At 38.0% G+C, this 14,851-nt stretch overlaps 2 long non-coding RNA genes across 2 annotated transcripts; one reads left to right on the top strand and one right to left on the bottom strand.

The window, feature by feature from the left end:
* The first annotated feature begins 5,683 nt into the window (after positions 1–5,683).
* Positions 5,684–7,686, top strand: LOC145551064 (uncharacterized). The gene is made up of 3 exons (XR_014086838.1): positions 5,684–5,919; positions 6,173–6,313; positions 7,106–7,686. It is a non-coding gene; the product is annotated as an uncharacterized LOC145551064 (long non-coding RNA).
* Positions 7,687–10,173: 2,487 nt separating this feature from the next.
* On the bottom strand, positions 10,174–12,162 carry LOC145551065 (uncharacterized). The gene is made up of 3 exons (XR_014086839.1): positions 11,925–12,162; positions 11,531–11,671; positions 10,174–10,737 (listed from the first exon to the last, which is right to left on the bottom strand). It is a non-coding gene; the product is annotated as an uncharacterized LOC145551065 (long non-coding RNA).
* Between the last annotated feature and the right edge of the window lie 2,689 nt (positions 12,163–14,851).

Raw genomic sequence — 14,851 nt, forward strand, 5'->3', positions numbered from 1 at the left:
AAAAACATCACAGGAGAAAAATCATACTTGGATACGCAGGGATGGAAAGCACACGCCTCTTGGTATAGATCTGAAACCAAGAAACAAGATGCAAAGTATTCATACCCACCAAACTGTTTTGGAGCTTCAGTAGATTTCTATGTGTAGCTGACTTTACTGACTTAAACTCTCAGTTAGGTAAAAAAAAATAAAATAAGTAGTTTTTGGGAAATTGCGGCAACTGACATGAAGTATGCTTTGGTTTTTATTTGTGCTTTTTAAATTTTGTTATAGTACTTGTTTTTAATCAAACTTAATTTTATTTCTTATTTTATCATTTAATATCAATGACGTTGTAATTATTGTGAAGCACGTTGGTCAGCCGAGGTTTAGGTTGTTCTAAATGTGCTCTATGAATAGATTTAATAATTGTGACATGGAGGTATTCAGGGCTTTTCCAAGCGATGCTGCCCAACAGTTTGTGGCGCACTCTACAAATCGAACCTTTTAACATTTAATGAAAAGTCGTTTAACATTTAGCACGGCTCATGTAGGGGGGCACATCAACATGTTGGTGCTCTGGTCCAATATGATTCAAAGTAATGTTCCTTAAGGAGGAAAACGAATGCTGTGTTCACACTGCAGGCGTTAATGCTCAACTCTGATGTAATTGTCAAATCTGTTTTTTTTTTTTTCTTTTTTCATGTGAACATTCACATTCACAAATGTGAATGTGGTTGTTCACATTTCCAAATATTTCTGACTTGTGGGATCTCCTGTGTGAATGGCAAGCAGCCTAAAAGTGTCCTTCATGCGCAGTAGAGGACACAGTAACATCACATGTACCAAGCATGCTCAGTGCTTGCTGAAGTAAACATAGACGCTAATGGTCGAGTGTATCCACCATTGTATAGTCATTGTCCAACTGGAGCCAGCACATAAACAACTTTATCCACGTTGATGTGGATCCGCAGTGGTTGTAGTTTTTCTTTCCACTTCCGCGTATCAGGATGCAGAATAGCGACGGTTGACGTCACTAATACAGTCTGTATTACCTCAGAATAAGGTAATACATAGGTTTTATTGTCACTTTTATCGTTTTCACAATAGTACCGCAAAATATTGTGATAAAACTTTAGGTTCATATCGCCCAACCCTACCTTTCGTCCAGTTTTTTTGAGAATGAGATATTTTGAAAAGCGGAATGGGGAAGAGTTTAGGAACAAAACCAGAAAGAGACATACCCCCAAAGACCAGCAGCTGTCATTTTTCATGCATCATTTTTCAGATTTTTATTTGGTAAGGAATATAAAAACCATCTATCATTTTCTTAAGCTTGTGGTTGTAATGTGGTGAAATGTGGAAAACCTCAAGGGGTGTGAATACTTTTGCAATGCGTTGTACGATGGTTTGATCCTGGAATGAGTTGAAGGCAGAGGCAGGTCCTCCAATTCTGGAGTTATTCCTTTGCCTTGACATTGAGTCAAGATGCTGCATGTATGTATGGAGGTAGTCTGATCTGTGTCAACCGGATTACAATTTCTGGAGAGTTTGACAGGCAACCTTTAGTGATATTTAAATTACACACACATACATAGATGTAGAGAAAGTGGCTCTGATAGAAGCCAGACTGAAGTTTGACGGAGCATGAAAGACAGGCAAGGTTGTCCAAAGGTTTCTTCTGGGTTCAGAAGGTGAGACTTTTGGGGATGTGAACACATCCGTCCAGCAGAGTCGTTGGGTCAATGTGAAGACAAGTGGAAGACACATTTCTCTGTCAGCGCGCAGAAAGCCCGCACGGGTTAAGGCTTTTGTCATGAAGTCCCAAGTCATTGAGTCAATAGCCAAGGAACATGACACAACCTCTAACAGTCACTCGGCATCAAGTGGAACAGGGAATGGCATGCTTTCCATTTCACTGCACTGTGGCCCCGGCGAGACCCCGTCTGCACTTGAGAAACAGGAGAGCTCTCATGCCAGGCGCTCGCATAAAAGCGATGCCTCGACTTGGCCTCGAACACGTAGCCATCGCCCACCCTCCACCCCTCTCCACCCTCACATGATGACTCATCGGTCAATCCATAACCTTAGCTATTATCTCCACTGGTTGGTGTGGCACAGTGGGGAGGCCGCAGATAACCAGAGGGCTTGGATGGGAGGAAATTAGATCATGGCAAAGTGCAGGCACATTTCGATTGGGCTGATGTCAGGAGTTGTCATCGTCCATCAGTGTGGGGGAAAAAATGCTGCCTTTTCTTCTGTCTAACCCATGACCTCACCAAATAAAAAGCTTTTTGTGACAAGAATACAACTTCATGTACAGTTGAAACCAGATATTTTCATACACTGTTGTTGGAAATTTGCCTCTTACAGAGCATCTCTAGAGCTGTGTACTATTGGAACAAGACTAATTATCAACAATTATTAATAAATCTGGACACACACATGTATTTGTCAGGGAAACACCTGGAAACTAGGAACTAGTAATAACTATCAGTCTTGAATTCGTCATTTGACCTGTATGTGGTCGGTATATAATAATGTGACAGTCCAATATTAAATATGTTTCTGTACATGAAGTATACTTTCAGCGACCTTTCCACCCGCAGTTGTCACTGAATGTTAACAAAAATGATTACAAACCATTCCTTTTTATAAAGTACATAGATTTTTTTTAAAAAAGGGGCAGTATTGTGTATTTTCCAGGCAAATAGTGTCATTTCATAGCACAATCAAGTAACTATATTATCTTCAGTTGTTATAAAAAATTTTTGTATATATCAAATATGACTTAGAAGAACTTTTATTTGATAATTTAACGCCTTGATATTGGGCCTCTGTCTCTTTAAGATACTCTTGCTCTTTATAGCTAAATGTAAAGTTTGTGGCATTGACATTTTGCTTTATTTAAAAAATTTTTGTCAAGTGTTTTGCTGAACAACACCATTTTGAGGGCTGCACAGTGGCGCAGTTGGTAGAGCTTTTGCCTTGCAGCAAGAAGGTTCTGGGTTCGATTCCCAGCCCCGGTCTTTCTGCATGGAGTTTGCATGTTCTCCCTGTGCATGCGTGGGCTCTCTTCAGGTCAGATTTCCTCCCACGGTCCAAAAACATGACTGTCAGGTTAATTGGCCTCTCCAAATTGTCCCTAGGTGTGAGTGTGTGGGTGCATGGTTGTTTGTCCTGTGTGTCTCTGTGTTGCCCTGCGACAGACTGGCGACCTGTCCAGGATGAACCCCGCCTCTCGCCCGGAATGTTAGCTGGAGATAGGCACCAGCAACCCTCCTGACCTCACTAAGGGACAAGGGTGTAAGAAAATGGATGGATGGAACACCATTTTGTCTTTATGCAAAGGGTCGATTATTAGAGTAGCACATGAGGAGTTCTGGTTACTACCTCCTTGTTTCTAAGGAAGCTGTTTGAGGGAGGGTTAGTCAGAGAGTGAGTCAGCTTGTGTGAGCTCTATATTAAAGATGAAATTCCTCTGACTCTATTGGAGGAATCCAAGTGAAATGTAGAAAGCCCAGACTGAGCTGTGAAATGAAATTTTAATCAAGTGGAAAAGCATGGGAAGGTAATGGCCTTTCAGCAGAATACTCGGTGATTAACAGCCAGATTACTCTGGTCATTGTTGGACCTTCTCCTCCATCTTTTCCATCAGCGTACCGACGTGATTCCTAGTCCGCCTGCACTCAGTATTGTATCAAGCACTGCAGCCATGATAGACTTTTACTGTGCCAAGGGTCAATACCACCATGACTTTCAAAGACACTCATCTTTTCACTCTGATTGATCCAGGTATGACCTCCACTTGACATGTCCTGCTGGGAACAGACACCCTAAACACACACCGAGCTATAAAGCCCTTTAATAAAGACTTCTATGGCCAGGGAAAAGAATGGTCACAAGGACTGCAGACCAAGTGTCCTTGGGCAAGTTCACTTCATCCGCCTTGCCTGCTGGTGGGGGTCAGAGGGCCTTGTGGCACCGGAGCCCTGCAGCCTCACCTCTGTCGGACCACCCCAGAGCAGCTGTGGCTACTCTCCAGTAGTGAGTGTGTGTGTGAATGGGTGAATAACTGAATGTAGAGTGAAGCGCATGGGGTCCACTGAACTTGATAGAGTGCTATACAAGTACATGCCATTTACCATTTGCTGTGCTACTAGGGACAGACACAAACAGAGCTATAATGTTCTTCAATAAATACTTCTATGGTGAGGGACAAGAGCGGTAGCAAGAAGTGAAGGCCAAGTGTCTGTTACTAGTTCTGATGACCAATCATGTTTGTCACCCCCACATACCGTATTTTCCGCACTGTAATGCGCACCTAAAAACCTTCAATTTCCTCAAAAGCTGACAGTGCGCCTTAAAATCCGGTGCGCCTTATATATGGACCAATATTGAGCCACAACAGGTCTAGCAACTACGGTAAGCATAGACATAATATAAGGATAGACGACTCATGGACCGCTCTCGCCTATTGTCGCTGACGAGATTTAGGGCGGCCATCTTGGAGCAGTCCACCACTCCACTCAGCGTTATGTGTTTAGCAGGCACAATGACGTATCAGCGCATTTAATCGATCATAACACGCTTTTTTGTTACTGGAAACCATATTCAAACATCTATCAAAGCTACATTTATAAACAATTGTATTATTTAAGTATGTTTTTAATACATAGTTCAGCATATTTAAATATGCTTAGTGGCTATAACAATAGAATAGGAATGGAATATTCTGATATTGATGTATGATGAGCATATTACAAAGCACACAGCCGTTCATAATTTATTTAATAAATTATTTAGTAATATCAATACATATTTATATAACTATACAAACACAATTAAATAATGATTAATAATGGCACAAATAAATAATGATTAATACTGAATAATATATATTGGATACATGTTTATATGTATGTATGTATATACATACATATATTGATATATATATATAGATTATATATGTTTTTCAGCCGACGAGTTCTAGCTTCAGAGAGATTCAGCAGCTGAGATCGAGTCCAAAATCCGATGTGAGATTCATCCGTGTTGCAGTGAATCCGTCTCTTTTTATAGATATCTCCCTCTTCTTCCTCACATCGTGTCTTTATGAAACTTTCAAAACAAAAACGGAAGATTTAGGATGTAATTCCTTCTTACTAGTGAAAGAATTACATATAAATAATAGTCTTTACCACCTGTGTAAACTTTGCTGGTGAATGTTATAACACATAATATAAGTTTTATAATATGTGTTACATTGTTTCATTTCTAATATAGGCTCTTGTGTCAGATAATGTAAGTCAATGTTAGAGAATAATAAATTTTTTTAGATTTACAGAATCTCAGTTAGCCTTCATAGCGGGGCTGAACCCGTATTACACCCAGCACTGTAGCTAATATTAGCTGGTATCTCGCCAGTGGACATAAATACAGTAAAGTAATATTCCAATCACAATATATACACCACAATAATATGTTCATCTTACTTATGAAATGTTGTCTGTGGAGCCCTCACATCAATAATCCATAGATCCGAACAACAATATCCCTCAGTGCTGAGGCATCTTCTGCTGTTTTGATTGAGCAAAGTAGGAGGGAGTACCGCTCCAAGATGGCCGCCGTATTTCCTGCGCCAGAGCAGCCAATGCGGGGTCTACTCTTATATTATGTCTATGACGGTAAGCAGCCGCCAAGAGAAGGGAGAAGGTCCTCGCTGCAGCATGCAGAAAGGGGCGGGGACGGACCACTGTCAGCCTCATACCTTATATGGAAATGGGACCATTGCACTCCGGAAGTGAAGGGGGCGCTATTTTCCTAATTTCTAGTATAAATACCTTAAAGAAGCGGGTTTGAGATGCCGATTGAAAGAAGTTTGAGAGGGTTCATGTGTTCGGCACACGATCCAAAATGGAAAAGGCGCAAAGTCAGCAAAAGGTATTTTTACCTTCTTTAAAATTTTTATCACATAGTAAATCAATACGCTTTTCTAGATGACGTTGAGCATATAATAAACAGCTGTAGACTATTGAAATGCGTAATTCATAGAAGGTAAGGTTAAATTTAGCATGTAGCATAGCTAATTATTTCCCTGCAGGGCACCATTAGATAAAAATAGAAAAGTAAATAAAATGTATAATTGATAAGTGTATTTTGTGCTCAAACTTTGTTTTTTTATTTTATTTAACAGATCCACGTTTCTATTTGTAACATTCGTAACGGAGAGAAGATTATTCCGTATTGCACGAATGACGGATATTTCTGTCCTCTTTGCTCATACAAAGCCGATGAGTCGTTCACATAACAAGAACTGCTACGGTTCAACATAACGGTATGTAAAGCTACACTTACACTATCATTTATTTATTTACCTTCTTAACAGTTTTGTAGTTGTTTTTTTTTTCTTCATAAAAAAGACTAGAAAAAGGTTAATCCTTTTTGAAATATGTTTTTGCACGCCAACATTTCTGGAAAGTCTAACACTTTTTATAAACTAAAAGCTGCCATCATAGGTGGGTGTAGTTCCCTCTACTTCATATATTTATAGTAGTAAATAACTGCAAAAACACTAGTAAGAGTAACAGTATTAGGTGATATATCTACTATTAAGTACGGTTTTACTGATCATAATGTGCAGTGTAATATTACCCATTTATTTCTGCAGACATGAATTAAAATGAAGGTATGTGCACTGATAGTTATTTTAAAAATGGAAATTAAAAATATTAATATAAGTCAACAAATAAAGGTTAGAAGAAACCTGTGTGTCGTGTTTTTTATGGGTTAAAATATGCTCTTCATTCTGTGAAGTAACTCGCATTAGGTTGCATATCAACAAAATCTACTCAAATAAGAGTATAACATATGACAAAATAGTTCGTGTATGTATATATCCATCCATTTTCTTACACCCTTGTGTAGTGGGGTCGGGAGTTGCTGGTGTCAATATCCAGCTGGCGTTCCGGGCGAGAGGCGGGGTCAGGGGTCACCCTGGACAGGTCGCCAGTCTGTTGCAGGGCAACACAGAGACACACAGGACAAATAACCATGCACACACACACTCACACCTAGGGACAATTTAGAGAGACCAATTAACCTGACAGTCATGTTTTTCCTTTTGCAGTTGTTACGTGTTCTTCCTGTAACCGGCAATATAAAGACTGTGTGGGCTTCACTGGAAATGGAAGACGAGGAGATTACCCTCGTTACTACTGTGATGGCAGACCTGGACACTGCCCTGGATGTCAGTACTGAATGCAAGGAGAATAATAGTTGTTTTCCACAGTCTTTCACACATTTCAGTTGTCACACATTGTTCTTTTTTGGTGACATCTTTGTAAATCTGTTCTGCTGACATTTGGATTTGTTCTGTCATCCTTTAGTTTTTCACAATGTGTTCTTTAAACATTATGTAAATTTTTTAGTGTTCCTTTTGTTGTAGTTCAGTTGATTTATATTATTTAGTTTTTTGGTAGAACTGTTGTTTCCAGGAAAAGTAACATTGTGGCTCTAATATATTAAAGAGAAAGTAGAACCAATAAAGTAGTTGTAAATATATTGTAACAGCATTGTTTAACAATTGGATAACCTTGTTTTAAAATTTTGAAATACAAGCAAAGATAATACCTTTCAGTATTTCATGTGTAACGTTTCATATACTTTAACAATGACTGGAAGAAATAAAAATTGTCTTTGCAAACCTCAGTCGTTTATGTTTTAGCAATCAGAATCAACAGTTTTTATTTAAATAAAGCAACCAAATACAGAAACATGTTCAGTTAGAAACATACCATAATACAAAGATTAAAGGTATGCTGAGCGACGGTGGAGACCGGGTGGAGGTGATGGAAACTCGGGTGAGGAGCAGTTGTTCACATCAAGCCGGACTTTATGAAGGGTAATTCAAGAAGATGAGGAGACCGGCGCCGATAGGCTGAGACGGAGGCGCATGATGAGCTGATTGGCTGAATTGAAGAGCGTTAGAATGTACACATAAGCCTGATTTATTTATCTGGTGACTTCAAAGAAGCTTTTCATACAGAAACAATGATTAATCCACAGTGGATCATTCTCTTGTCAAATAAACTTTCTAAAACCTACTTTCTCTGAGTGTTTCCAGTTTGAAGCTACATTTAAAGTTTTACAAAAGTCTCTCTGGGTTTTGCAACAATTGAATATTTGAGCGCAGTTTGTGAATCAAATACAACTGGTAGAGTTGATATAGAATTTCTAAATTGAATAGTGGGACACCAGTCCAGTGTCTTTTATTAGATTACTGGTTAAGCTGGAGTCCTTACAGGAAAGGTTTCCAATGAGACTTTATGGTAAACAATGACAATAGTTGAGCTCACCTGCAACCAAGCATAATAGTTTTTGGCACTAGTTATATTTTAGATTTAAATTTATTTATTATAAGAGTACGTTTCACTACATCACAATCTATTAATTGAACTACAGCGTTCTTGAAGTATTTGGTATCTGTTTTCTTAATCTAGGATGGACTGGTGATCTGCCCAGGGTCATGCGTGCGTGTATGATAATTAATGGATGGATAAATGTGTTCCTAAATATTTTTTAAGCCTTTTGTTTCAGCTAGATTGGGTGACAATAGATAAATACATATACATAATAATTCATTATTGTTGCTTGTTTTAAGTTGTTTATTACTAATGTGATTTTAACATTAAAAAAACAATAGTTTTAATTATTTTTTTAAAGGGACATACCACGTTACATTTTTATTTCTATTATTATTATTATTATTATTATTATTATCAATATTATTGTTATTATTATTATTATTATTATTATTATTATTATTATTATTATTATTATTAACGCGGCTGGTACAGGAAATAGCGCCACTAGCGGCGGCTGGTACAGGAAATAGCGCCACTAGCGCCCCCTTCACTTCCGGATTGCAATGGTCCCATTTCCATATAAGGTAAGAGGCTGACAGTGGTCCGTCCCCGCCCCTTTCTGCATGCTGCAGCGAGGTGTACTTGGCCGCTAGTGGCGCTATTTCCTGTACCAGCCGCGTTAATAATAATAATAATAATAATAATAATAATAATAATAATAATAATAATAATAATAATAACAATAATATTGATAATAATAATAATAATAATAATAATAATAATAATAATAGAAATAAAAATGTAACGTGGTATGTCCCTTTAAAAAAATAATTAAAACTATTGTTTTTTTAATGTTAAAATCACATTAGTAATAAACAACTTAAAACAAGCAACAATAATGAATTATTATGTATATGTATTTATCTATTGTCACCCAATCTAGCTGAAACAAAAGGCTTAAAAAATATTTAGGAACACATTTATCCATCCATTAATTATCATACACGCACGCATGACCCTGGGCAGATCACCAGTCCATCCTAGATTAAGAAAACAGATACCAAATACTTCAAGAACGCTGTAGTTCAATTAATAGATTGTGATGTAGTGAAACGTACTCTTATAATAAATAAATTTAAATCTAAAATATAACTAGTGCCAAAAACTATTATGCTTGGTTGCAGGTGAGCTCAACTATTGTCATTGTTTACCATAAAGTCTCATTGGAAACCTTTCCTGTAAGGACTCCAGCTTAACCAGTAATCTGATAAAAGACACTGGACTGGTGTCCCACTATTCAATTTAGAAATTCTATATCAACTCTACCAGTTGTATTTGATTCACAAACTGCGCTCAAATATTCAATTGTTGCAAAACCCAGAGAGACTTTTGTAAAACTTTAAATGTAGCTTCAAACTGGAAACACTCAGAGAAAGTAGGTTTTAGAAAGTTTATTTGACAAGAGAATGATCCACTGTGGATTAATCATTGTTTCTGTATGAAAAGCTTCTTTGAAGTCACCAGATAAATAAATCAGGCTTATGTGTACATTCTAACGCTCTTCAATTCAGCCAATCAGCTCATCATGCGCCTCCGTCTCAGCCTATCGGCGCCGGTCTCCTCATCTTCTTGAATTACCCTTCATAAAGTCCGGCTTGATGTGAACAACTGCTCCTCACCCGAGTTTCCATCACCTCCACCCGGTCTCCACCGTCGCTCAGCATACCTTTAATCTTTGTATTATGGTATGTTTCTAACTGAACATGTTTCTGTATTTGGTTGCTTTATTTAAATAAAAACTGTTGATTCTGATTGCTAAAACATAAACGACTGAGGTTTGCAAAGACAATTTTTATTTCTTCCAGTCATTGTTAAAGTATATGAAACGTTACACATGAAATACTGAAAGGTATTATCTTTGCTTGTATTTCAAAATTTTAAAACAAGGTTATCCAATTGTTAAACAATGCTGTTACAATATATTTACAACTACTTTATTGGTTCTACTTTCTCTTTAATATATTAGAGCCACAATGTTACTTTTCCTGGAAACAACAGTTCTACCAAAAAACTAAATAATATAAATCAACTGAACTACAACAAAAGGAACACTAAAAAATTTACATAATGTTTAAAGAACACATTGTGAAAAACTAAAGGATGACAGAACAAATCCAAATGTCAGCAGAACAGATTTACAAAGATGTCACCAAAATGAACAATGTGTGAAAGACTGTGGAAAACAACTATTATTCTCCTTGCATTCAGTACTGACATCCAGGGCAGTGTCCAGGTCTGCCATCACAGTAGTAACGAGGGTAATCTCCTCGTCTTCCATTTCCAGTGAAGCCCACACAGTCTTTATATTGCCGGTTACAGGAAGAACACGTAACAACTGCAAAAGGAAAAACATGACTGTCAGGTTAATTGGTCTCTCTAAATTGTCCCTAGGTGTGAGTGTGTGTGTGCATGGTTATTTGTCCTGTGTGTCTCTGTGTTGCCCTGCAACAGACTGGCGACCTGTCCAGGGTGACCCCTGACCCCGCCTCTCGCCCGGAACGCCAGCTGGATATTGACACCAGCAACTCCCGACCCCACTACACAAGGGTGTAAGAAAATGGATGGATATATACATACACGAACTATTTTGTCATATGTTATACTCTTATTTGAGTAGATTTTGTTGATATGCAACCTAATGCGAGTTACTTCACAGAATGAAGAGCATATTTTAACCCATAAAAAACACGACACACAGGTTTCTTCTAACCTTTATTTGTTGACTTATATTAATATTTTTAATTTCCATTTTTAAAATAACTATCAGTGCACATACCTTCATTTTAATTCATGTCTGCAGAAATAAATGGGTAATATTACACTGCACATTATGATCAGTAAAACCGTACTTAATAGTAGATATATCACCTAATACTGTTACTCTTACTAGTGTTTTTTGCAGTTATTTACTACTATAAATATATGAAGTAGAGGGAACTACACCCACCTATGATGGCAGCTTTTAGTTTATAAAAAGTGTTAGACTTTCCAGAAATGTTGGCGTGCAAAAACATATTTCAAAAAGGATTAACCTTTTTCTAGTCTTTTTTATGAAGAAAAAAAAAACAACTACAAAACTGTTAAGAAGGTAAATAAATAAATGATAGTGTAAGTGTAGCTTTACATACCGTTATGTTGAACCGTAGCAGTTCTTGTTATGTGAACGACTCATCGGCTTTGTATGAGCAAAGAGGACAGAAATATCCGTCATTCGTGCAATACGGAATAATCTTCTCTCCGTTACGAATGTTACAAATAGAAACGTGGATCTGTTAAATAAAATAAAAAAACAAAGTTTGAGCACAAAATACACTTATCAATTATACATTTTATTTACTTTTCTATTTTTATCTAATGGTGCCCTGCAGGGAAATAATTAGCTATGCTACATGCTAAATTTAACCTTACCTTCTATGAATTACGCATTTCAATAGTCTACAGCTGTTTATTATATGCTCAACGTCATCTAGAAAAGCGTATTGATTTACTATGTGATAAAAATTTTAAAGAAGGTAAAAATACCTTTTGCTGACTTTGCGCCTTTTCCATTTTGGATCGTGTGCCGAACACATGAACCCTCTCAAAATTCTTTCAATCGGCATCTCAAACCCGCTTCTTTAAGGTATTTATACTAGAAATTAGGAAAATAGCGCCCCCTTCACTTCCGGAGTGCAATGGTCCCATTTCCATATAAGGTATGAGGCTGACAGTGGTCCGTCCCCGCCCCTTTCTGCATGCTGCAGCGAGGACCTTCTCGACTGCGGCGGCAGCGTGTCCAGTTGGTCTGTGTTACCCAGAAAGCAGTTGGGCACAATATCGCAACACCAACACCGTGAGTGAAACAATGACTGGGGCAGACTACTCTATAAAGTACTCGGGGACAGCTTATTTACAAATGTGGATGTGGAATAATAGAGTACGGAACAAATTGGCAACCCAACTGAAACGTCTATTTTATGCGCGTTATATATGAAAAAAGTTTTAAAATAGGCGATTCATTGAAGGTGCGCCTTATAGTGCGGAAAATACGGTAATTCAACCGCACTTTATAAATTGGATGAAAACATTACCCCAGAACTATTACTAGTGACTATTTAGATAACCTTGAGATACTTCCTAGTGCTGTTAGAATGGATAACAAAGTATTCACTCATCTAGTTCAGGAAATTAAGAAGTGTCACATACTCAGTTATCCTATCCTGTCCTACTGTAGCTGTCTGATCCTTTCTGCTCTCCTACTAAGTGCTTTTGGATCTGAGACAAGGCATTTTTAAAGTAGAAAATCACTTTACCGTAACTCTTACCTACCATAGAGGCAGCTTATTTTCACTTTAATGCTTGATGTGATAAAGCATGTAATAACCTGTCCTAGGTCACAGATTATTGAGTTAGCTAAAGCTGAGCTCGCTATTGAAGTATTTGATCTTAAAACTGACTGCACACCTGTTTTAGAGCCCTGTCCACCAAGTTATCATGATCTGTTAGCAGCAAACATGTTTGCACTGGTACAGGCACTGTTGACATATGTCAGAGTAATGAATCCAACTACAGCTGACATCCAAGTGCCTTCTGACACCAGAGTAGGTGATTTTCATCCCCCTAGGGTAAGTTAGTGATAGATCACTATTATGTAGTGAAGACTCCTGTAGCAGCAGTTGAAACAACAGCTATTCCTCCTCCTACACCAGGCTTACCTGACGTTGATCTTCACCACTCAGGACTCGGCGATGACCATTGCGGACAACTTGAAGCACTATTACTAACTTGCAGTGACATGTTCAGTGTCCACGACTAAGACTATGGACGCACAGATGTGGTCAGACATTGTATTCAGACAGATGAGCCTCCTCCCATCAAGCAAAGAGCATACAAACCTTCAACTCAACATCTGAGCAGACATAGACAGGAAGGTGCAGCAGATATCATTGAGGAGAGCTGTAGCCCGTAGTCTTCCTCTATTGTTTTTGTGAGAAAGAGAGATGGAAGCTGCTTTTAAAAACAATTTTTTTCCACCCCTCCAAAAAGGCTCACAGCTGCCTATTTTTAATACACCAACTATACATTGATGTGCATTAATGCGCACAGTCGAAACTGTCTTAGCACTACTGGAGAAGCTGATTCACTTTATTTCTGCTCTTGGGGTGCACAGCCAGTCAACATCAAGGAAAAATAAATACTGTTCCTGGATTGTGTACTTTGCAAATGTCAGTCAATACCATGTCAAGTAGCATTTGTCCCAAATACTTCAGCTTCCATAGCTGCATTTTGTTTAGAATTTTTTAGATATGCTTTATGAGAAACTTACAAATAGGTGGATTTTGTGTGAGTAATTTAGTTACATTCCACAGAAAACTTGTAAAAAGGTCAGTCTATGAATACTGAACTGTGACTAGGCAGTGGTCCACTGTAGTGTTAAAACTGTGGACCTGCTGTGATGTGTTGCACATCAGGTCTGCTTACTGGTTACCTGTCTACTGGTTTATCAGACAATTTCTAGGATGTAGCTTAAAACTCTGGTGCCAACAAAGAACACCAGAAGCATCAGAATGACCATAAAGGTGATTTACCCCGATGAACCTGGTCACCTTGTTCTTTTGGATGACTCTGCACAACAGATTTAACAAGCTTGCTTCAAGACGGAAGGGTCCCTTCAAGGTCTGCTGATGAACCAGAAAAGGCAAGAGCTGTGATGCCACATGTGAATAAGTGACTCAAGAAACACAAACTCATGTATATTTATTGTGCGCCATAACAGGCTTACACATTTACACTGGACATTACCATCCATGCCTAACAACTTCTAGACACTCCCTGTTTTATTCTAGCCATGCCTATTATTAGTGCCTCCATTAGGGCATCACAGTTTTGTAAGAAGCCTTGCCTATTTTCTCTTCTACTGCTCCTCACACGCACAGGCTGCAATCTTATCCTTTTCTATACTGTACTATACTCTCCCCAACCATCTAATTTCTTCCTTCCTCAGGGTTGTACCACTAAGACGTTTGACCTCCCGCAGTGGAAGTTAGGTTTGGTGCCCAATTAAATTCAGAGACTTTGCTACATGAAAGGCCTTAATTAGACTTTGGGGACATTCTCTGATGTCACATTATTGGAACATGTTGTGGTTTAGTCTTTCACTGTTTACAGATCAATATCTATGTTGAAGCACTGGATTCCAATCTTAGTACATGTACACTAGTGTATGTTATATTAATATCTTAAATATTTGCAAGTTTAAATGCCGCAACACAACTTTCAGTTGTGATTGTCTTCGTCTTTTTTTCAATTATTTTTGTTACTTCTGTGGAGGTGAAAGAAGGAAACCTTGTTACCAAACTTGCTTAATATGGGATTTAAATGACATGTCCACTGTTATTTACGTGATTATTAAAGTCTGGTCTTTAGGGGCTCTGATTCAAAAAGGCAAAAATAGAAAAATAATTTATCCA

The sequence above is a fragment of the Poecilia reticulata genome, chromosome 3 (assembly GCF_904066995.2).
Source record: "Poecilia reticulata chromosome 3, P_reticulata-male-v2, whole genome shotgun sequence".
Taxonomy (NCBI): Eukaryota; Metazoa; Chordata; class Actinopteri; order Cyprinodontiformes; family Poeciliidae; genus Poecilia; species Poecilia reticulata.